General features: G+C 44.3%; 1 pseudogene; it reads left to right on the top strand.

Annotated features, from left to right (window-relative positions):
• The first annotated feature begins 19,231 nt into the window (after positions 1 to 19,231).
• LOC123155091 (uncharacterized) lies at positions 19,232 to 19,385 on the top strand (annotated as a pseudogene).
• The last annotated feature ends 3,731 nt before the right edge of the window (positions 19,386 to 23,116 follow it).

Genomic DNA, 23,116 nt, shown 5'->3' on the forward strand with positions numbered 1-23,116 from the left:
AACCCGAGATGCACTTGAAGGATGACGTCAGACCGCCGATACCAGTAGTCGCTGAGACTCGGGCTGATTTGCAAAATCGGCCTGAGGATCAAGTCCTAGCTCGGCAGAATACTTCGGGATACAAAAAGCGGCGTGCTCAGTCCTGGAGACTCAGGTTGGGTGCGGCCGACCAACCTGAGGATCATAATCTCCTCGGAAATTGTATTGCACTTAAAATTTTCTGCATTGGATAGGCAATGCAGTAACCCCCGAGACACTGGTCGGGTGGAAACACCAGATCAGGGGATCGATGTGCCCCTTTAATATTTGTAAATAATAAGCCCGAAGCCCAGTAGCCCCCGAGCCTTAATGCGGGCACGGGTGGCCGAATTAAGGATCGATATCCATAGTAAAATCACAAATTATATGTAATGACTCTATGTATCCAAGTACTTTATGTCACTAATGCTCGGATCCGCATTGTACAAAACTTTGGTGACCGACCATCGGCTTCCACCTCCTCGACCAGTAGCCGAGGAGTGTTTGTCCTACTTTATAAAGCCTTTATGAGGGCAATGATTTACGACAAACAAGGCAATCTGGCCATATGGTTTATAAACAAAGGTATGCAGAGAGATCTGTTATATTACTATTTAACATAAGAAATGTCTTCCAAAGAAAATAGCCCCGCCATCGGTTCCTTTCTTTGGGTTGTCATGCTAAGCATGATCATAAAACCTCAGCTCTAATGTAAAAGCAAAATATTGAGGATTTTAGTTTGGGAGGCCAGTTACTAGCCCCCGGTAGTGTTCGGCGACAGTCGAGGTCAAGCCGTAAACACTTCGGTCAATGTTATGAATGTCCCGTCATTGAACACAGTCATCGGATTGCTGACCAGTTTACGCTTATTGTGACAGTCAGTTTTCGGCTTTCTCCACTAAGGTGCTTAAACAAGTGAGCTGGAAGCACAATCACAGTGGTTCTCCCTTTGCACACCTAACCGAACAGAGCAGAACGTAGGAGGCAAGCGCAGGAGCTGGGCAACCCAACTATTGACCGAAGACACAATTCGACACTGATGCATATATAGCAATATCCGAGAATATTTTTTTCCGAATCTCTAAAGGTGTCCGGCGTTGCACTGCGAGACTTGTGCTGAAAACACATAAATAGTTTAAAAGTGCCATAAGCTTGGAAAACCAAAAAAGTCAGTAAAAACTTGATGTCCGAACAAGATCAAGTGTTCGGTGCCAATCCGAAAATTGGGGGAAAATTGTGCTTTTGTCGTGCATTAATATTGCACATCCGATCTCAAGACTTCAAGCGGGTCAGCCTACGGCTGCAGCCTCCTATCCCAAAGGCGGAGTGCTTCTCATTAGACCAGTTTAGCGAACTAAACTCGAGCGGTCACTAGAGAGAAAATGGGTTATCTGGCTATTGACCACACACTCACGACGAAAAAGGAGCGATAGAAAAATATTTTGCAATGACCAAGAAGAAAACACATTACTATAAAATAGCTCATATAAATTTTAAGAGCCCCCAAGTGACTTGGGTAAAAGAATTTTATGTATAATGATTGTATGTACCGAAGTACTTATATCATATTTGTGTTCACCCAAACTTTAAACGCGTCTTAACCGACCGTCGGCTTCTCCCTCTTCAGCCAAGGGCCGAAAAGTGTAATGTACTCCGCCTGTCGAGAGTATCGACGGTGTTTCCAATGACCAGGCAATCAGGCCATAAGGCTGTAACAGACAAAGCGCGCTCAGAGAACTTATGCTATATTATTAACGAAGTGTTAGAAGCATCTTCGAAGAAAATAGTACCCCCACTGATACCTTTCTTCGGTGCTCATTGTTACTATGAGACTTGTGCAATAGATTTTTTGTACTCATGAGTTCTATTGTGTGCCGACCATGATTGAAAACAATAAGAGCGCTAGCTTTCGGCTTCACCCAGTTTGAGGTTAGAGTTCGGAGGACCCGGTCGTGACAATCGCAGAGGTGCTCCCTTTACTCCCTAGCCGAACAATCGGGAACGTAGGGGTAAGCACAGGAGCTAGGCAACCCAGCTTGCAAATCGCTTAGGTTAATATGGTGCATATTGTGGCGTAATACACGAACAAGGAACGAAGCCGTACAAGTATAATCATATGCATCAGGAAAAGCTCCATCAAGGGAGCCCCCAAGTAAACGGGGTATTTGAATTTGTATGCCACAAACAAAGTTTTGACAAGGAGATTTTTTACAAGCGACTTTTTTTCAAAAAAGTATAATGCTTGGTTGAATCGAACACAAGTTAAAAATTAAACTTTGACCATGAAAGCGACTTAGCTGGTTAATGTGTTCGGCATTGATGACGCGGTCCGAGCTTGATGCAGGACAAGGTTCCATCCCCCAAGCCGGTCCCGAGGTGGCGGAGTGGAGAGCTCGACACGCCAAAGTGGTGACATAGCACGGTCAATGCAGACCGGTAGAGTGACGCCAAAGTCCCCGGATCATTTTTCTGTGCACAAAAAATAGTGCAAACCGGAGATAATATTAATAATAATAATTAAAAAATGTTGCATAATAAAAATAATTTATGCAAAGTGAGTAATAAAATAAATATGGCCTGGCGCCTAGGTCAATGTCGATGCAGGGCGTCGGCGTGATGCGGTAAAGGTGTGGCAAAGCCTGAATTCACAGGTCGGTCCGAGTTCCGGATGCGGCGTTCGCCGGACTATGTACGGAAACTGACCGGACCACCACGCGGCCATCGTTAGTGCGGCCATCATTTGACAGACCTGTGTACAGATTATGGAACAAACCAGAGTAATAATTTCTTGGAAAAAATAAACCCTAACAAGCAAAAGTTACTAGGATTAATGGCACCTGGTTTATTTGTTGTAGCAATCCGAAGAAAGGTGACTCCCAAAATTGAGAATCGATCCGCACACCCATTGCCTGATGGGTGATAAAGCGATGGTATGGCGATGCTGGCAAAGGTTGGCTCGCCGAGGCAAAGCCCTCGGTCCAGCTAACGTGACGGAGCTGGTCGGCTAGTGACGCCGATGTCTCCGGAGTAGGTTTATGAAGAGATGGCGAAGCACTCGGTCCAGCCGAGATGTCAAAGCCTCGATGTCAGCCGATGATTCGAAGTAGGTCGACGTGATGGAAACCAGCTTGAAGAAGCAATAGTGCAGCCCTGTCGATGCAGGTCGTGACGTGGTCGATGCCGGCTTGATGAATTGACCGTGCGGCGATGCCGGTATGCCCGCTCCGTGTAATCCGTGGGGCGGCGATGTTGGTGATGATTTATCCTTCGTGATGCCGGACTCTTGTTCGGTTTACCGAGATGATGATCCGAAGAAGTTGAGCTCGGCTCAATAAAGCGACGACGTGTCTAGCGTAGGTCGGCAGCCTTGGAGCAATATTGCCGGACTGGTTTGACACCAGCATGATGATGAAGATGACCTCAGGGGAGGTTTAAAAATTTACGGGCACGTGTTTAAAAACAACGTACAATACCCTAGAAGAGAATTCCTCTAAAAAGTTTGTACAATATCATGTTCATAAAGAAACATGAATTCAGGTCGGATCCGTATTCGCGCAGAAAATGGATCCGAAAATTGGTCCACTCATCGGAAGGTTCCCGGAGTTTGAACCGTCGGATCGAGCTGAAATTTGGAGGGGCTGTAGATATGGGAATTACGCAGTAGATGAACGGTTGGATCTTCCAAAGGACCTCCGAGCTGGGCTCTGGAGACCACGCCCTAAACTCGTCCAGATTCCCGTCCAGATTTGAGAGGCCTCCGGTATATCGTAGATTGTCGGAGATTCCTCCATCGGAACTCGACGAAATTTTGCATGGCTGTTGCAGACGTAATCCCACAATATTCCACTGAAGCAATCGTCAAAGCGACGCTCGAGGAGGTGGTGACGGCGAATACAAGTTCGCTGTCCATAAAAACAGCACGGCCACCCGAGGGCAATGTTGACGTTGAGCCCTCGAGCTCCATGGATGACTCCTCTATGGTCATGATAGAGATCGGAGTTGATGTTGAAAAAGGCCCCCGTCCGAACATGACGGTCGGAGATGGAGCACGGTCCTCGGTCGAGCCAAGGTGACCAGTCGAGCCGGCGATGAAGATGCCGGCGTCACAGTTGACCTGCGGGCGAGCCATTGATCCCTTTGCCGATCACACAGCGGAACTCTCAATGAAAGCACCAATGTCGGTGTCAAAACCGGCGGATCTCGGGTAGGGGGTCCCGAACTGTGCGTCTAGGATCGATGGTAACAGGAGGCAGGGAACACGATGTATACCCAGGTTCGGGCCCTCTTGATGGAGGTAAAACCCTACGTCCTGCTTGATTAATATTGATGATATGGGTAGTACAAGAGTAGATCTACCACGAGATCGGAGAGGCTAAACCCTAGAAGCTAGCCTATGGTTTGATTGTTGTATATATCTATCGACTAGCCTGGCCTCGGTTTATATAATGCACCAGAGGCCTAGGATAACAAGAGTCCTAGCCGAATACACCGGTGGGGAGGAGTCCTTGTCTTGATCACCAAGTTTTGTGGAATCTTTCATGAATGCGGCAGCTGTCCGAACTGGCCCAGTATACGGCCATGGGGGTCCTCGGCCCAATCTAACAGATCGGGAGACGACGCGGTGAGTACCCCCTAGTCCAGGACACCGTCAAAGGGTGTGAAAGGAGTTCACATCAAGAAATGTTCAGATTGTCTAGCAGGGAAGCAACACCTAGTTGCCTTCAAGACTCTACCTCCTCACAAGAGGCCCGAGAAGCTGGACTTGATACATTTCGATGTTTGCAAAATGTCGGTAAGATCTCTTGGTGGTGCTAAGTACTTTGTGATTTTTATTGCTTTTCCAGGAAAGTTTAGGCCTTCACTCTGAGGACCAAAGATCAAGTACTAGGTGTATTCAAGCAATTCCAAGCCTCGGTTGACAGAGAAACTGAGAAGAAGATCAAGTGCATTCGCACTGATAATGGATGAGAGTACATTGGGCCATTTGATTCATATTGCAAGCAGCAATGTATTAGGCATCAATTTACTCCCTCGAAGACACCACAGCTGAATTGTCTTGCTAAGAAGATGAACAGGACAATTGTGGAGAGAGTTAGATGCTTGTTGTCAAGTGCAAAGCTACGCAAACACTTTTGCGGTGAGGCTTTGATAACTGTAGTTTATCTTATTAATCTCTCACCAAGTTATCCTTTGCAGGGAGATGGTCCTAAGAGGGTCTGGTGTGACAAGGACTCATATGACCACCTGAAGGTTTTTGGGTGCAAGGCCTTTGTTCATATTCCTCAAGATAAAAGGTCAAAGCTTGATTCGAAGACATGGCAGTGTATATTTCTTGGCTATGGTGGTGATGAGTTTGGCTACAAGTTGTTTGACTCTATAGCAAGGAAAGTTGTGAGAAGCTGTGATGTTGTGTTTGTTGAAGACCAAAAAATTGAGGATATTGTGAAGACATAGGGGCAGGTTCCTCCTCAGCAGCAGCAAGACATGATTGATGCTGACCCAGTTCCTGCAGCTCCAGCTCCCGTGCAAGTTAAAGCAGATGTAGAAGATGTACAAGATGATGTACATGGTGGTGGAGGTGAAGATGATGCTCCCCAGCAGCAGCAACAAGAGTATGATGCTGAAGTTGATGATCCGGATCAGCAGGAAGCACCAGCACCAGAAAGTCCACCAGCTGCTCCACTCAGAAGATCCAACAGGGGTCGAATTCCTTCCAGCGGGTGTCCCTCAGATCAATACGTGGTGTTATTATCTGACGGTTCAGAACTTGAATGCTTTGCGGATGCAATGGAAGATGAGCACAATAAGGAGTCGAAAATGCTATGCAAGAAGAGATGGATTCCTTGCATAAGAATCATACTTGTGAGTTGGTGAAGTTGCCCAAGGGCAAGAAAATTTTGAAAAACAAGTGGGTCTACAGAATCAAGCAAGAAGAGCACACATCACATCCAAGGTACAAGACCAGGCTAGTTGTAAAAGTATTCGGCCATAGAAAAGGCATTGACTATGATGAGATCTTTTCTCTGGTTGTGAAGATGATATCCATAAGAGTAATCCTTGGCATGGCAGGAAGTCTCAACTTGGAGGTTGAGCAAATGGATGTGAAGACTGCATTCCTTCATGGTGAGTTGGAGGAAGAAATATACATGGAGCAACGTGAGGGGTTTCTTGTGAAAGGCAAAGAAGACTATGTGTGCAAGCTGAAGAAAAAGTCTCTATGGCCTGAAACAAGCACCAAGACAATGGTACATGAAGTTTGAAACTGTCATGGGGAAGCAAGACTACAAGAAGTGTAGCTCAGACTATTGGGGATATGATTACTGGAGGTAAACCGGCTAGGAGTGGCCGGGTTAGCTCCATGAAGATAGAAGCCCGTGAAGACGTGAAGATGGTGGCGCTTTACGAAGGCCCAAGGCCCAAAGGCGGGTTAAAGCCTGTAGATGTAAACCGACTCTATCATGTAACTTGTATTGTAAGTTAGAGGAATAGAGACCGAGACGGATACATCTACGATCCGGCCTCGGGACTCTGTAAACCGGCGGGCGTCAACCTATGTATATAAAGGGACGACCTGGCCGCGGTTTGAGGACAATAGACAACAACTCGAGAGCCAGGCAAAGCGGATTCGCTCCCTGGTCATCGAAACCCTAGCAATACCAATCACAACTAGACATAGTCTTTTACCTTCATCGAAGGGGCCGAACTAGTATAAAACCCCTCGTGTCCCCTTGTCCGGTTTAACCCCTTTAAGCTAACCCGTAGAGATGGCTCCACGACTAAGTCCTTTCACGAGGACATCTGTCGTGACAAACCCGCGACAATTGGCGCCCACCGTGGGGCTATCGCACGGTGGTTTCGAGTTCTTGAAGGGCAGCTTTGATGGACTCAAGGGATACGCTGTGGGCCGGATGACAAAGAGTCGTCGCGGCAAGCTCTACATCGACGACGCAGGATGGGGTCCCGAGGCCGGTTCAATCGAATACGGATATCGGGTCCCCTTTGGTGGGATTCACGTCTTCATCGGCAAGATCGGCGAACCGGGCCCTGAGTCGGACACCTGCACCGACATTATTGAGACGGCTCAGCGTGCAAGCCCTTCCCCGGTTCAGCCCGCAGCAAGGCATGTTTTTCGTAGGTGTCATCCATTGAGTGGAATATGAGGACGGACCGGCATCTGATGGAGAAACCGTTGTCTACTCTGACAACGGGTCTTCAACAGGAGATACCGAGTCGCTATATCAGTTGTAGGACGGCTAGATTAGCGGAGGTTCCGACGACAACAGTATTCCGGACCCCCTCGATATGTCAAACTGGGTCGCTATCTTCATGGCCGGTACACAATCAGCACCCCACTCATCAACCGTCGCAACGATGCTCTCTGGTTCAGCAACAGCAACGCCGGCGGGAGCAGGGGGCTCTGTGCCGCCTCCGGCTCAAGTTCTGTCTGATTTGTTCGACACTTTGGCAACATTAATGGCCGCGGAGGTGGATGCAGCAGCCCGGGACCAGCACAATGCGGAGATCGCAAAGGTGAAAGATCAGATAACTCAGACTAAAGCGGACCTGGCAGCAGAGAACGCTAGGATGGCTACAGAACGGGCCGGGTTGGAAGCTCAGGCCTACCGGCTTAGGCTGGATCAGAATGCTTCAGAGGAAGTCATGAGAAGAAGATATCGGTCGCATCTCCCGCCGGGTTATGAGCCAAGAAATCTCTTCAATACGCCAGGAGCAGGAACTAGTAACCAGCCAGTGTTAAACCGGATGGAGGCGCCGGGAACGGGAGCGCCGATTCGGCCGCGCATGATGGACCCGCCTCGTCAAAGCAACATTGTGTTGCAGTATGTTCCGACGCCCCTGGGGCATTACTCCAACCCGTTGGACAACATTGTGGCCGCTGCTTCACGATTGGCAGCCCTCCCAACCGACGGCGAGTCACCGGTTGCGATTGAGGCACGACGGGCCATCACTAGTAGAAAAAGGGTCAAACGTGAAGCACATTAGTGCCGGTTTGAATTTGAGCCGGCACTAATGGTACCATTAGTGCCGGTTCGAACGACTATGCATTAATGTCGGTTCGTGTTGAACCTTTAGTATCGGTTCGTGGCACGAACCGGTACTAAAGGGGTGATGGCAGGCTGGCGTCAGGCTGGGGCCCCACGATCACCTTTAGTACCGGTTTGTGGCACAAACCGGTACTAAAGGGCTAACCTTTAGTACCGGTTTGTGCCACGAACCGGTACTAAAGGGGTCTGACCTATAGTACCGGTTTGTGACACAAACCGGCACTATAGGGCAATTTTCAAACTCTACCCCCCCCCCCCCCCCCGGTGTGTCGCCATTTCAGTTCTGAAAAAATCAAAAGAAATCAATAAAATCCTTCGAGAGGTAGTTATATTACTACATCTACTAGTTAGGAAAATTTGAAAACTTAAATTTGGACGTGTTTTGCAAAAAGTGTAGGGAAAATGTAAAACGGCTATAACTTTTGCATACGATGTCGAAAAAAACCGTATAATATATCAAAAAATTCAGCACGAAAATCCGCATCCGATGGAGACCGCCTACGGCTTGTTTGCAATTTTTTAGAATCCTCAAATTCCAAAAGGAAAAAAAGATATGGTCAAATTTAAGTTTTTTTAAATTTTTTTGTTAAATCTGGTCAAACTACTTATTCAAGAAGTATTAATGTTACTAATAATTATTCAAGAATATTAGTGTTACTAAATAATTATTTCAATTTTTTGAATTTTGGTCAAATCTGGTCAAAGTGTGGTCAAACTATGGTCAAACTGTGGTCAAACTATGGTCAAACTTATTCAAGAAATATTAGTCTTAGTAAATAATTACTGTTTTTTAGAATAATAGTTTCAAACTCAAACAGTGAAATGTGTGACTTCATGCTCAAGCTAAACTCCTGAGGGTTAATAGGATTGGCATCTTACTATTGTCAGGAAAACAACAAGTGCAGACTTGGAAACGAAGGAGAATAGAACCCGAAAGTTAAGTGTGCTCGGGCTGGAGTAGTGAGAGGGATGGGTGACCGGTCGGGAAGTTAGATGATTTGGAATGAGTGATCCACACTTGAGCAGTTAAGAGTGGTGATTAGAGACTAAATCACCAAATAATTCATAAAAAATAAAAATCAAAAAATCAAAAAAAATTCCAAAATTTTCAAAAAAAATTCAAAAAAACCTTTAGTATAGGTTGGTAACACCAACCGGTACTAAAGGTCCCCCATACCAGGGCGCGAGCTCATGCCACGTGGTGGCACTTTAGCGTCGGTTCGTGCCGAACCGGTACTAAAGGGGGGAGGCTTTAGTGCCCACCAATTAGTGCCGGTTATGGAACCGGCACTAAAGGCCCTTACGAACCGGTTTTAAAGCTCCGTTTTCTACTAGTGCATAGAGCTCCTTCAAACAGCTTTAAACTAGCAGCATGCTTACTCGCATAGTCGTGAGAGGATTCATTCCACCCCCCGCCCGAGCCGGAGCTACAATAGGCACGTTGAGGATGAACCGGCTGTGTCAAGCAGTGCACGTCGCCGTAACTCGCCGCGAGGACATAACCCGGTAGGTGGAGGTGCTAATGCGCGGGATGTGGTGGATCATGGTCGCGCACGTCGAGAGGCCGAGTTAGCAGCTCTACATGGAGTTCGTCAACCGACTCCGGTTCACCCTACCGCTTCAGTGGAGCCAGGTGTGGTCTTCAGTTCCTTAGGGGTGCCGTGCCTCACCCCCGCTTTACGTAATGTACGATTACCCAAGGATTTCAAGAGACATTGTAAAGTACCCAATTACACCGACGATTTGCAACCAGAGGCATGGGTTGAAAGCTACGAGATGGCAATGGAGATGTTAGATGTGGATGAAGGGGTGTGTGCTAAATACTTCACCATGATATTGGAGGGGACGACTCGTACTTGGTTAAAGAGCTTGCCAGCTAACTCTATCGGATCATGGGCCGAATTAAAGCACCGGTTTATCCAGAATTTTAAGGATACTTGTAAGCAGCCTATGTCAATTGTGGACCTGACCGCTTGTGTTCAAGAGGATGGGGAATCTACAACCCATTGGGTGAAGCGGGTCTCAGCTATTCTGCATTCGCCGGATCGCATCAATGCAGATACCGCAGTGTTAACGTTGGAGGGCAATTGCCGGTTTCTGCCGCTCAAACAGAAGTTAGGAAGGCTCAAACGTCACTACAATGATATGTCAACGCTTATGGCCGCTTTGGTTAAATATGCCGATTCAGATAATACCAAAGACCCTGACTTAGAGGAGGACAAACCGGGGAAAGGGAAGAAAAACGGCAACACCAAGGGGCAGCAGCATAACCCGATAGGTCATGGGAATATTGGTAAGCGCAAAGCCGACAATAGTTTGCACTTTGTGGCTAACACCAATGCTCAGGATAACGGTCAGTGTCGTAAGGGCAAGTAGCCCCAGAGGGGCGGAGGTTCAGGCCCCAATCTGGAGCGCCTGTTAAATCAACCTTGTCCAAAGCATGGATCAAAGGAGAAGCAAGCGTCACATCTTTGGAACGATTGTTATATCATGCGAGAATTCAAGAACTCCAATATGTTTCAGTACGACAATGGCCTGCCCGGCGGTTCAGGAGGTGGTTTTCATGGGCCGGGTTATGGAGGCGGCAGCTCCGGTTCAAGCTGAAGAAAAGTCTCTATGGCCTGAAACAAGCACCATGACAATGGTACATGAAGTTTGAAACTGTCATGGGGGAGTAAGGCTACAAGAAGTGTAGCTCAGACCATTGTGTGTTTATTCAGAGGTTCTCATGTGATGATTTCATCATATCATTGCTCTATGTTGATGATATCCTGATTGTTGGCAAGAATGTCTCTAGGATTGCTAAGTTGAAGAAGGAGTTGAGAAAATGTTTTGCTATGAAAGACTTAGGTCCAGCAAAGAACATTCTCGGGATGAGAATTGAGCGAGACAGAAATTGCAACAAGTTGTACTTGTCTCAAGAGAACTATATTGAGAAGGTACTTTAGAAGTTCAGGATGGAAAATGCTAAAGTTGTGAGTTGTCCACTAGCAGACCATTTCAAGTTGAGCAGAAAGCAATGTCCTACCACTGATGAGAAGAAAAAGGAAATGCATCATGTTCCTTATGCTTTAGCAGTGGGGAGTTTGATGTATGCTATGGTGTCTATAAGGCCTGACATTGCTCATGCGGTTAGTACTATGAACAGATTTATGTCCAATCCAGGAAGACCTCATTGGGAAGCCGTGAAGTGGATTTTGAGATATCTCCGGGGCAGCACAAATCTGAAATTTTGTTTTGGTGGTGGTGAAGCCAAGCTGATTGTTTTTTCAGATTCTGACATGGCTGGAGATGTTGACAGAAGGAAGTCTACTTCAGATTACTTGATTACCTATGCAGGGGGAGCGGTGTCATGGCAAAGCAGGCTGCAAAAGTGTGTGGCGCTGAATACAACTGAAGCTGAATTCATTGCTGTAACAGAGGCGAGCAAAGAACTATTATGGCTGAAACGGTTAGCTTGTGAGCTTGGTTTTAAGCAAGACAAGTATGTGTTGTTTTGTGACAACCAAAGTGCTATCCACAAGGAAGAAGCTTGAAGTATGCCGCCAGCTCGCTGGCATGGCTGCCGGAAGGCAGTGAGACCCTTCATGATGTCGGGAGGGGGAGTTTGTTGGGCTAAGTCCCTCCACATGGAGGTGTGTTGGTAGCCCAACATCAGGCCACACAAGTCCAACACATATGAACCGTTGATCTGTTCTACATCCAACGGTTGTGAGTATTTCCTGGCGAAGGGAGCAAGGAGAAAACCCTATCCACTCCACTCTTGATGGTGGTGGCTGCCATTCGTGAGAGTGAGAGTGAGAGCACACAAGAGAAAACACAACCTGAGAGAGAGGAGGAAGAAGAAGAAGCAGAGGTTCTGTCCAGATTTGCTGCATCTGACTAGATAGTGTTCAAGCTGATGGTTGGAGGCTCAAATGTGCTTGGATCGGCCCCAAACTTGATGAGCTCGTTCCTTACTTTGAGTACTTCGATATGGTTAGCTGGTTTGAGGATTGGGCCAGTGAAGCATTAGATCTGAGAGTGGTTTTGTCATCTCTGACTGCTGCTGTTTCACAACAGAGTAGTTTTGGGAGACGAACATTTTCGATAGGCAAATGATGTCCGATTGAACTGAAATTTGGAAAGGATGTCAAGAACTCATGTGTCTACTTATTTGCCAAATTTGCTGCTGTTTGGTTCAACGATTTAAGAGCAGTTTGCAAAATATTGAAGGGTACAAAAAACTGTGTAAACTCTGCTTTGCTGAAATCTTGCTTCTTGTGGTTGTTGTTGCTGTTGCCGGTTGGCAACATGGAGAGTGTGTTGTAAATCTCTCTAGAGGTTCTAGAGCAGACTTTGTACTAATCATTCTCATAGTAAAGTTGCGTGGATCGGTGTCCACAGCCGTGGATTTTACTTCTCAAGTTGAGGAGGTTTTTCCACGTTAAATCATGTGTCGCATGTGCATGTTGTTTGTGTTATTCCGCTGCTTACTTATTGGTTGAAGCTGTCCTCAAAGTTCATCACAAGTGAAGGGGGCTGCGTAGTGTGCATATTTGCCGTGTCGATAAATTTGTGCAGCACATTGTTGCTGTCCAGCCCCAACATTTTTCAGATCTTAAAATTAGTTAGATCAGGTTGATAATGATATCATTAATCTTTCGGTTCGTTTCTGAAAAGATAAAGATATCTAACCCGTAGATCTGTTGTGCAGTACACAGCTCTGTCGTGTAATCAAACAGATTTTCTGTTCAGATAGCTCAATGGCAACATAAACAATGAGAGTTTGGATGTTAATATTGATTCCATTCAGATCCGAACAATGATTTTTCACCAGGCCACCCTTAATTAGTCTTTGTAGTTAATATGAACGAGATTTCTTACTCTGCGACAACAACTTTTCCCACTGTGTGGTTCTACTCTCTGCCCATAGAAATAACTAATTTTTGGTGCTCTCTCGTTCAACAGATGGAGATCTTTGTTAAGACCCTCACTGGCAATAGGATCACCGTCAAGGTAGATCCATCGGACACCATCTACATTGTAAAGGCGAAGATTCAGTATCAGCGGTGTCTTATCTTTGGCAGGGAGGAGCTGGAGGACCGATTGACTCTGGCCGATTACGACATTCAGGATAAATCCACTCTACAACTTGATTTGCGCCCCCAAAGAAGGAAGATGCTAATCATAGTTAAAGCATTGACTGGCAAGGACATCGCCCTTGAGGTTGAGAACTTGGACACCGTCGACAATGTCAAGGACAAGATCCAGATCGAGTTGAACACTCCAGTGGACCTGCAAAGGCTGATCTTTGCCTCGAGACAGATGGAGGACTTTCGCACCCTGGAGGAGTATGGCATCAAGCAGCAGGACATCATTCACCTCGTGCTCCGCATCCGCGGCTGATTAAGGAGTGCTTCCCAGATTTCACCTCAGCATGCTTCAAATATTTTCTGTTTGCAATTTTTCTAGTCGTGTAAAAACCTAGCGCACGAGTGCGTGCTACTATTTGCTACGTACCTACAATCAGTATGTTCGAAATGTATATTATGTGCCGTTTGTCTTGTCCTGTGGCACAAGCCAGTGAAAAGCCAATCAAAATATACTAAACCGGAGTGGAGTTGAACACGGACAAACTTCATCCAACAACTAATGATTCTGATATACGTATGGTGGTAGCCCAGCGAGAAATCTCGTTTCTTAAGATGAACGCAGGAAGCACATATCTTGTCAGCCATGCATGCACCTCATGCACTGCACTATCGTAAATTGCTAATTTCCCCAACACATACACCGCACTATCGGAGGCAGAGCAGCAGGTGAATGGTCGACTCCTTCTGGATGCCACAGTCCTCCATGGTCTGACCATCCACTAGCTGTTTCCCACCATAGATCAGCCTTTGTTCGTCCACGGGAGCACCTCCTTTTTGTGGATCATTTCGTTTATACTTTCAACGTTACTCGAGTCCTCAACATCATAGGTAGTGATTTTGCCGGTAAGCCCGTTGACAAAGATTTGGTATATTTTTCTCTTCTTTTTCAGTAATTTGGGTTGTTCGCCACGTATGACACGTGGCTGCTTCCTCTTTCTATGACATCGCAGACCGAGGTGAAGAGTGAATCCATCCTGAATATCGTAGTCAGCCAGAGTGTGCCTGCCTTTTAGCCCCTTCTTGACATAGACAAGGGGCTGCTGATCTGACAACGTTGATGGTGTCTGAGGGGTCGACTGTGACGGTGATCGTCTTGCCAGCGAGGGTCTGGACGGAGATCTTCATCTGTTGAATGAGAGCACCAAGCATCAGCAGTTTGGGGGGGCGGATAGTACAACAATTACTAGGGAGAATAGTTGTTGCACGAGTAAGAAATATCTCTCCGACTAATACAGTTAACGATACGCATGTCTTGGTGAGGAACATTGTTCAGATCAGTACTAATACTATGTTATAAACCCAGGGAGCACAGATCTTATCAGTCATGCGCAACCTCCCCAAATTTAATCCATCGATGCATGGATGTAGCGTACTAGGTAGGGTTTAGAGATGAGAGTGAGACCAATGACGAGTCTAGGCAGAGAGATGAGAAGATCAACTGCTCGCGTACCTTGAAGTCTTGAACTCGGTGACGTCGGAGAGGGAGAAGGAACCGATGGTTAGTTTGCTCGGAACGATGGATCCTGGGAATTTATATGTCACGGGTAGGGCCTCTGCATGTAAATTGCTAAATCATTTGGGTTTCTTCCAATGGAAGGCTCTTGACGGCGCAGAATTACTACATGAATTCTGGTTTCCTTCTCAGAGACTACGGGGACTATCCTCCCTCCATTTTTCCCCCTTGCAGCGACCCAGTGAAAACAAAATATGTTTGAATTATACAACAGACTGCTCAACAGTTCTACAGATTATATCTCTATCTTTTCAGATACAAACCAAAATATTAGTGATATCATGCCAGGCCTCGTCTGAATATCTGAAGAATATGACACCTTCAGTTACTGTTTCCCTTCCGAAAAGAGCTACATCCAACGAAATCGTCCAGTTCAAGAATCAACAGTCGAGATGCACTGGTGAACCGTCACCCGCTCAAGTGAAGCAGATGATGTAGCCCGTGTCAGATCTCTATCCGACGGCTATGATTTAATTGCCCCTTTAGGCGCCAACTACTGTACCTTCACCCAAGAGATGCTCTGAGCGTGACGATTTAGCTGGGAAATCTGCAACCCTACTCTGATTTCTATCTATTCTCATGATATTCAGCTCCCTCACTTCAACGAATAGATCATTCAACTCTTTAACCAGCTAGCCTACCCGTGACTTGTTTTGGCAGATTATTCAGTATCTTTATCAGATTTGAGCAGTCCGTTTGGAGGACAAACGAGCCTGCTACATATGTGCGGGCCGCAAGCACTCCTTCCATGGTAGCCAGTAGCTCTGCTTCAAGAGAATCTCCACACCTAGCCATGAATTTACAGGCTGCAAGGCCAAGGTCGCCAGCCGAGTCGTGGATAATCACCCCTGCATCTTTCTCATTTGCGCAAAAAGCTCCATCCACCGGTATCGCCAAGATGCCCTCCACCGGTGGAGGCCATGGGGCATGGGCGATAACAATCACCTTATGCACTGACCGGTCGTATACTCCATCAACTACTCCTTTTCCCTTCATATGGTCATGGCCGTCCTTGCACTGAATTTGAGACAAAGAGCTCATGTAACTAGACGGAAAAAAAATCTTTGTTCCCTCTATCATTGCAATGATACCCTGTAAAGCATATTTGCGAAAAAATATCTTTGTTATTATTGTCATTGGTGGAACTGGTTTATCATGCAATTGATCATTCCTTAGCTGCCAAATCCTCCAGATTATCGTAATCACGTTCCTCCGTTCCTTCTCATTAGTGAATGAATACCAAAAAAATTAAGAGTATGCGGATTTATCTGTAGTTCTGCGGGGCTCTTTGCGAGTGGCGGTGTCGGGCCAAAGCATTAGAGGCAAGTCAAACAAATTTGTTCATGCTTGCTGTACTTGTTGGTTGTTTATATTTTTTTACACAACGATCTAAAATGTCTCCCAAGTTTCCTGTAAGAAATACTCCCTGTCCAATATACAACTGTGAGCGCTGCTTTACATGAATATGGTTGTCAAAATTTAGAAAAAATATGCAATGCTCTTGTGTGTTTCTGGATTTCTGAGTAAATCTGGTAATGTGCGTGGACCATTACCGCAGGGTTGTGTAAATTCATGAAATACCCTCAAGCAAAATAAGCAAGCCAAGGAAGCTACTTCATGCTATAAAGACATTAGCAGGCAAAATTTCAGCAATGCAGTAGCAAACGCTTTGATTCTTGATAACAGAGTGCTCGTAGCAAATACGTACTTCGAACAACATTAACCGGCGCTCTTTGGCCACGTCTGCTTTTTCACTGGCACCACAGGGCGAGACAGAAAGGCACATGACGTACATTTCGACCATACTGATTGTAGCCTGCAGGTAGCAAATACTTCTGACATACTGATTGTAGCCTGCACGCTCTTACGCAGGTTTCCGCACGGCTGGACAATTTGCAAACAGAAAGAATCTGAAGCATACTGGGAAGAAAGTCTTGGTAGCACTCGCTAGTCAGGCACGCAGGCGGAGCACCAGGTGATCCCCAGGGTGCGAAAGTCTTCCATCTGTTTCCCAGCAAAGATGAGCCTATGCTGGTCCACAGGAATGCCCTCGTCAACTTGTATCTTAGCCTTGACACTGTCGACTGTTTCCAAGTTATCGACCTCAAGAGCGAAGATCTTGCCTGTCAACGTTTTAATTATGATTAGCATCTTCCTTCTCTGGGGCCGCAGATCAAAGTGAAGGGTGCATTCATCGTCAATGTCGTAATCAGCCAGAGTTAACCCATCCTCCAGCTCCTCCCTGCCAAACATAAGCCGCTGTTGATCCTGAATCTTCGCCTTGACAATATAGATGGTGTCCCCTGGATCGACCTTGACAGTGATCGTCCTGCCCGCGAGGGTCTTGATGAAGAACTGCATCTGTGAAATGAGTGCGCCAACATCAGCAATTTCAGTGGACAGATAGTACAACCATGGGGAAACACAATTGTTGTTGCACGAGTAAGAAACCTTGTTCAGATTAATTACAAAGACTAATTAACAACAAGTGCGACTTTGTGAGGAATTTTGTTCAGATCTGAACAGATATTATTTGTAGGACTATGGCAGTCTGACCTAAGAATAGATACAAAATCAATATGAACAGCCAAACTATCTTTATTTACGCTGCCATCGATAATAAATACGGAACAAAAAAATGAACTGGCTACCTTAACATAAAATCTGTATGATTCCACGACAGAGCAACAGACTGCTCGACAGTTCTACCGATTAGATCATTTAAGATATTCATCAGATAGCCAAAAGATTAACGTTATCATGTCAGGCCTCATCTGAATATCTGAAGGATATGCCACCTTCAGTTACTGTTTCCCTTTCGAGAATAGCTACAATCAACAAGATCATCCAGTTCGAGAATCAACGGTCGAGGTGCACCGGCAAAGCGGTACCAACTGAACTGAAGCAGAGTAACCCGTATCAGATCTCTATTCGATGGCTGCGATTTAATTTCCCTTTAGGTACCAATTACTGTACCTTAACCTGTCATGTTTATCTCTTCTTTTTTACTTTACCAACTCTTGGACTGTAATTGCTATAAAGCCAGGGGTTTCCAGCCGAGAGAGGCATCGAATTGTAAAGGGATAAACCCTAGCCGCCACTAGAGTGGGTCAGGCTCTAGTTTCCTCTTCGCTTAATACAAACCCAAGCAAACCCGCTCTGAATTAGGGGTTAATCTCTAAGGATTTCTGAATTTTGCTCACCTCTGAACCCCTCTAAGTTCAGAGTTTGACATATCATCATTATCCATCTGATCTAACTAATTTTAAGATCTGGAAATACTCTGCAGCAAATAAATGAGAAGGAAACACCGTTCTAGAGACTATAAATTCTGTGGTGGGTTCAACTATTTGTCAGTGGGAGGTTCACCACGCGATCAACAACTATGCATGCAAGTACAGTCTGCCAAAAGATAGTTTGGTGGTTACAAAAAAAGGATGGATCAGCTATAAGATTGTCTCAAGCCACTCTCAAGCAAGCTACATTAACAGGTTTTACCAATGCCGGCTTCTCATTTCCTAGTGCACAGATATTGTACTCGGTACTTACATTTACAGATCATCTTGTCATACTAACACCAAATCAATGAGCCAGTTATATTTTTATAATGTACTAGAGCAGAATATTACACCCAAAATCAAAATCACATAAGGAACAGATCACACTCCATGTTGGATGGCTACTACATCACGGAATATATCGAAGACTAGGGTGATTTCACATAGGAAAATGTGGAAATGCTGCATACCAGCACCTGCACATGGTATAAAGAACTATAGTAAAATGTTTCCTCCTTTTTATTTCAAGTAAAAGACAGTTTTTACCAAATCTTCCTCCAGCTTAACACAATAGAAAAGTCTATGAGGGCTAAATCTGCCTTCTCACAAGTGCATATGTAGTAGAGCAGAAATGAGTGTAAGTTGATAAGAAAACATATCACAGTCTCAATGTGAGAGAAACAAAATAGACGCCATGGCTAAATCAAACTAGTATATAGCCTAAAAAGGGGGCTACTTACACCAGACAGATGGAGACAGAGAGAAGGTGATGCTATTGATCAGCCAACAGAAGGCGGTGGATCTGGGGACGAAGGCGCAATGCCGGATTCCGTGTGAGCAGAACTGCTTGTACCAATGTAGACCGGGCAGGCGTGGACTGCGCTGCGGGAGACGAGGGAGGAGAGCGGGGTGGTGGATCTAGACTATGAGGGCACATATAGACGGGGAGAGGTCGGGGATTCAAGGTGAGCCATGCCAACGGATTTTGGGGAAACAAGGAGGGATTTGTGTCTGGGAGAGGAGGGGTTTGCGATGCTGCTCTGGGGTATTTTCACACTTCGGCCCTATTTGACAGCGTCAGTTTGATTGGGTTTTTTTTTTTTTTTTTTGCTAGGGGCGTCAGTTTGATTGTTGGTAATCAGATTAGTCCCACCTCGGTAACTGAGGCAGGTGGCAAGGGGGAAGCTGGGTATAAGAAGGGGCCTTGGGCGCACGTTAAAAGGCATCTTTGCGCTTGGGGCAATGACACAGCTAGTGAGGTACTACCGAGGCGCGTCAATTGCTGGTTGAAAACTATTTCCAAACCCCCTCTTTGGCCCTCACGGGTCATTGAGAATTTCTGAAAGGGCTCCCTCTCCTCCTCGGAGAGGGCAAGGCCCTACAAATTCAATATGAAACATTGAAAATCTTTACGAGTGCAGTGATTCGGTGCCCGGGCTCATCTACACCTGTTCAAAAAAAATCACAAAAAGTACTAGAAAATTTTAAACAATTTCAATTTTTTTCTCCATGGTAGACAATTTATTGCGTGAGGTTCACTTCAAATTTTAGCTCATTTAGACATTTGAGTAGTTCTCAGCAAAGACCCCGAATTTGTTTTTTTTGCCGAGAGTTGCTCAAATGATTTGAAAATTGGGGCGGACCTCATGCATCAAATTTCCTACCATGGGAACAAATTTGGAATTCTTTGAAATTTTCTAGTATTTGTTTTGATTTTTTATTCAACACAGGTGTAGATGAGCCCGGGCTCAGAAAAGGATTTCCACTCAAAATCAAACTTTGCTTAGTTTTACCCATTTTTGCAACTTAACATTAGGATTTGTCCATGAATCTTACTCTCTTCGTCTCAAAATAAGTGTCTCATGCTTAGTACTCCCTCCGTAAATAAGTGTCTCTTGTACTAACTTTAGTACAAAGTTATACTAAGATTGAGACACTTATTTGGGGCTGAAGGGAGTATAACTTTGTAAGTTAGTACAAATTAAGTTGAGACATTTATTTTGGAACGGAACGAGTATTTCGGTTCAACTTTGCTTGGACTAGCTTTTTGTTCACATAAATCATATTTCGGTTAAAAATTCAGAACTGCTGCCCAAGGCCAATCATCTTCGAAGTTGTAGAGACCAACTGACGGCCTCTTGCTTAAAATGGAATTAGGAATTCTGATGTTTTTCTTTCAGAAGTTTGCATGTCAGACTAATCTTGATGGTCACTGAGAGATGCATCGAGTCGTAATTGGTATAAACCCTAGTCACCACTGGAGGGGGTCGGGCTTAATACAAACCCTAGCAACCCCCCTCTGAATTTGGGGCTAAATCTCTGAAAATTTCTGAATTTTAATCATCTTTGAAAGCCTCTCTAAGTACGGAGCTTGACATATCATTGTCCATCTGATCTGAAAATCTCTGCAGCAAATAAACACATTCTAGAGGTTGCCACGCTGCCAACAAGTATACATGCGAGTACAGTCTGGCAAAAGATAGTTTGGTGATTACAAAAAAGGATGCACCGGCTATAAAATTGTCTGAAGCCACTTTCAAGAAAACTACATTATTAACAGGTTTTACCAATGCCTACTGCACAGATAATGTACTTTGTACTTACAGGTTATCTTGTCATACTAACACCATATTAAATGAGTTAGGTATGATTTATTTTTATAATGTACTACAGCAGCAAGTCAAGAAACAGATCACTCTCCTTGTTGGATGGCTGCTAAATCACAGGATATATCGAAGACTAGGGTGATAGTACTTCACATAGGAAGCTGTGGAAATGGTGTATAGAAGCAACTGCACATACTATAGGAATTATTACTCCCTTCGATCCACGTTACTTGTCGCTGACTTCGTACAACTTAGGAGCAGTAGTATATTTCAAGTAAAAGGCAGTTTTTACTAAATCTCCCTTCAACTTAACACAATAGAAAAGATTATAGCGGCTAGTCAGCTTCCTCGCGAGTCCATAGTAGAGCAAGACAACTGAGTTAAGAAGTTAACAAGCAATAGACCACAGTCGTAACATGACAAATAGAACAGACGTTCATTTGCATGGTAATACGTGTCTAACTTATATCATAAAGATCATAGTAAAATAGTCTCTTTGGCTAAATCAAACTAGTATAAATTGCCTAAAAAGGGGCTACTGACAGATAGATGGAGGTCGGGGTTTCAGAGGCCATGGCTCTGAGTTTGTGTTGTATGTTATGGCATGTGGATCTCATGTTTGACCAATACATGTGCTTCTCTGGTTTAGACTTTACTATTAAATAAAATTCAATTGGTCGAACGAACAAACCGATTCTGTTAGAGTCTTGGTTTTCCCTGTGCCGTTTCGCTACAAAACTGAATCCATGACGAAATGCCTGAAATCTGACCGTGTCGAAACATGCAGAATCTGAATCTGGTTTAACACAATAAAAAAGTTTATAACGGTTACTCTGCTCCCTCACAAGTCCATGGCAAAGCAAGACAACAGAGTTATGAAGTTAACAAGCAATAGACCACAGTCATAACATGACAAACATGTTATAAAATAGACATTTTGGATAAATCAAACTAGTATTCCCTCCGCCCCATAATATAAGATGTTATTACATTCAATATGCTGGGACAAAGAGAGTAGTATATAGCTTAAAAAGGTGCTACTTACGCCAGACAGATGGAGACGGAGATATGGAGGTCAGGGCTTCAGAGGCCATGTTGACGAGTTTGTCTTCTACTAGTAAGTGTGCACGTGCAACGCACGTCTATTTGAACTAATAAGTGTGCACGTGCAACACGCATCTATTTGAATTAACACACTATACTAAATTTAATACAAGACAACTTATTCATAAATTTGAATTTTCCCTATAAAATACACAACCTCTTATTCCCTACTCGTATAAGCAATTTGAAATATCGTTTCTCCTTAATCAACATGTCTCCTGTATTAAAGACCACCCAGTGTTCACAATGTATAAAACTCAAAATTATTTAGAAGATTCATCATGATTCTCCATATGCACACATTTATGCAAGTATAATCACACATGAAAATGTCACTTAGGACAAGCTAAGGAACCGTTTCAGTGCCAACAAACTCCAGTCAAGAATTATTATTACAATTGAGTGTCAACCACAATAATGAGAAGAGACCTCTGTGATTTGTTGAAATGAGGAAGCCATTGTCAGATAGAGAAGTGTAGAGATGTCTTGACTGCATAGAATCAGCTGTAGAAACAAGATAAAAAAATGCTAGTTGGACCATCCGATTCTACTATTGCACACAAGTGTCGTAATGTCTGGAAGCAAGAAAAGTGACTTTATTATGAAAATAGAACATGTAAACCAAATTAAAATTACAGTGATAAATTGCATAATTATACTTGTTATTCACTGGACAAAAGCATTAATACAACAACTTGGAACAGTTACTTGAGTACTACACATTTCTTTAAGGGCTCAACATTCTAAAACTTTGACAATATAACAAATATCCTCTCAGTTTGTAGTAATAATGATATGAAGATAAATAATTTGAAAATGGTCTTCAACATGCATAGGCTACCACTTGTAAGAATAACAGTGGCAAAAAAAAACCAACAAATGCCGGTTTAGAAAGAAAAAAACTGCAGACATGCTTCCAATTTTAGCAACTCCAGTGGATAAAACATACCTTATCTCTCAAGTCAGGAAATAGTCAAATGAAAAAAATGTACTTCTTATAAGTAGTAGAGATGAAGTCATAAGGATCATGATTCAAGATATTCGGAGAAACATGGTTGGTCTCTCTGTATGATGCGAACTCGTCACCTCTACCAAAGTGGTCGTGCGTAGTATGTAATGTAGAGTGCAATAATGAAATAAAATAAATGATATGAGAATTTACTATGACCATAAAATATTCTACATTCGTCATCATCATAATCAACATGCATTTTTTGCTTCTCTTGTATGTGGTCCAAGTTTTCTATTAGGAAAACATGTTAACTCAACTGTAGATAAGGACGGTATAAAAATGCTCATGTAAAATTACAATTGCCATGTATCTGCTGGACAAACAAATACACTTATGCAAACTTCAGGTTTTTTTAGTAAAACTTATGCGAACTTTATTTTTTTCACT

The sequence above is a fragment of the Triticum aestivum genome, chromosome 7A (assembly GCF_018294505.1).
Source record: "Triticum aestivum cultivar Chinese Spring chromosome 7A, IWGSC CS RefSeq v2.1, whole genome shotgun sequence".
Lineage (NCBI taxonomy): Eukaryota > Viridiplantae > Streptophyta > Magnoliopsida > Poales > Poaceae > Triticum > Triticum aestivum.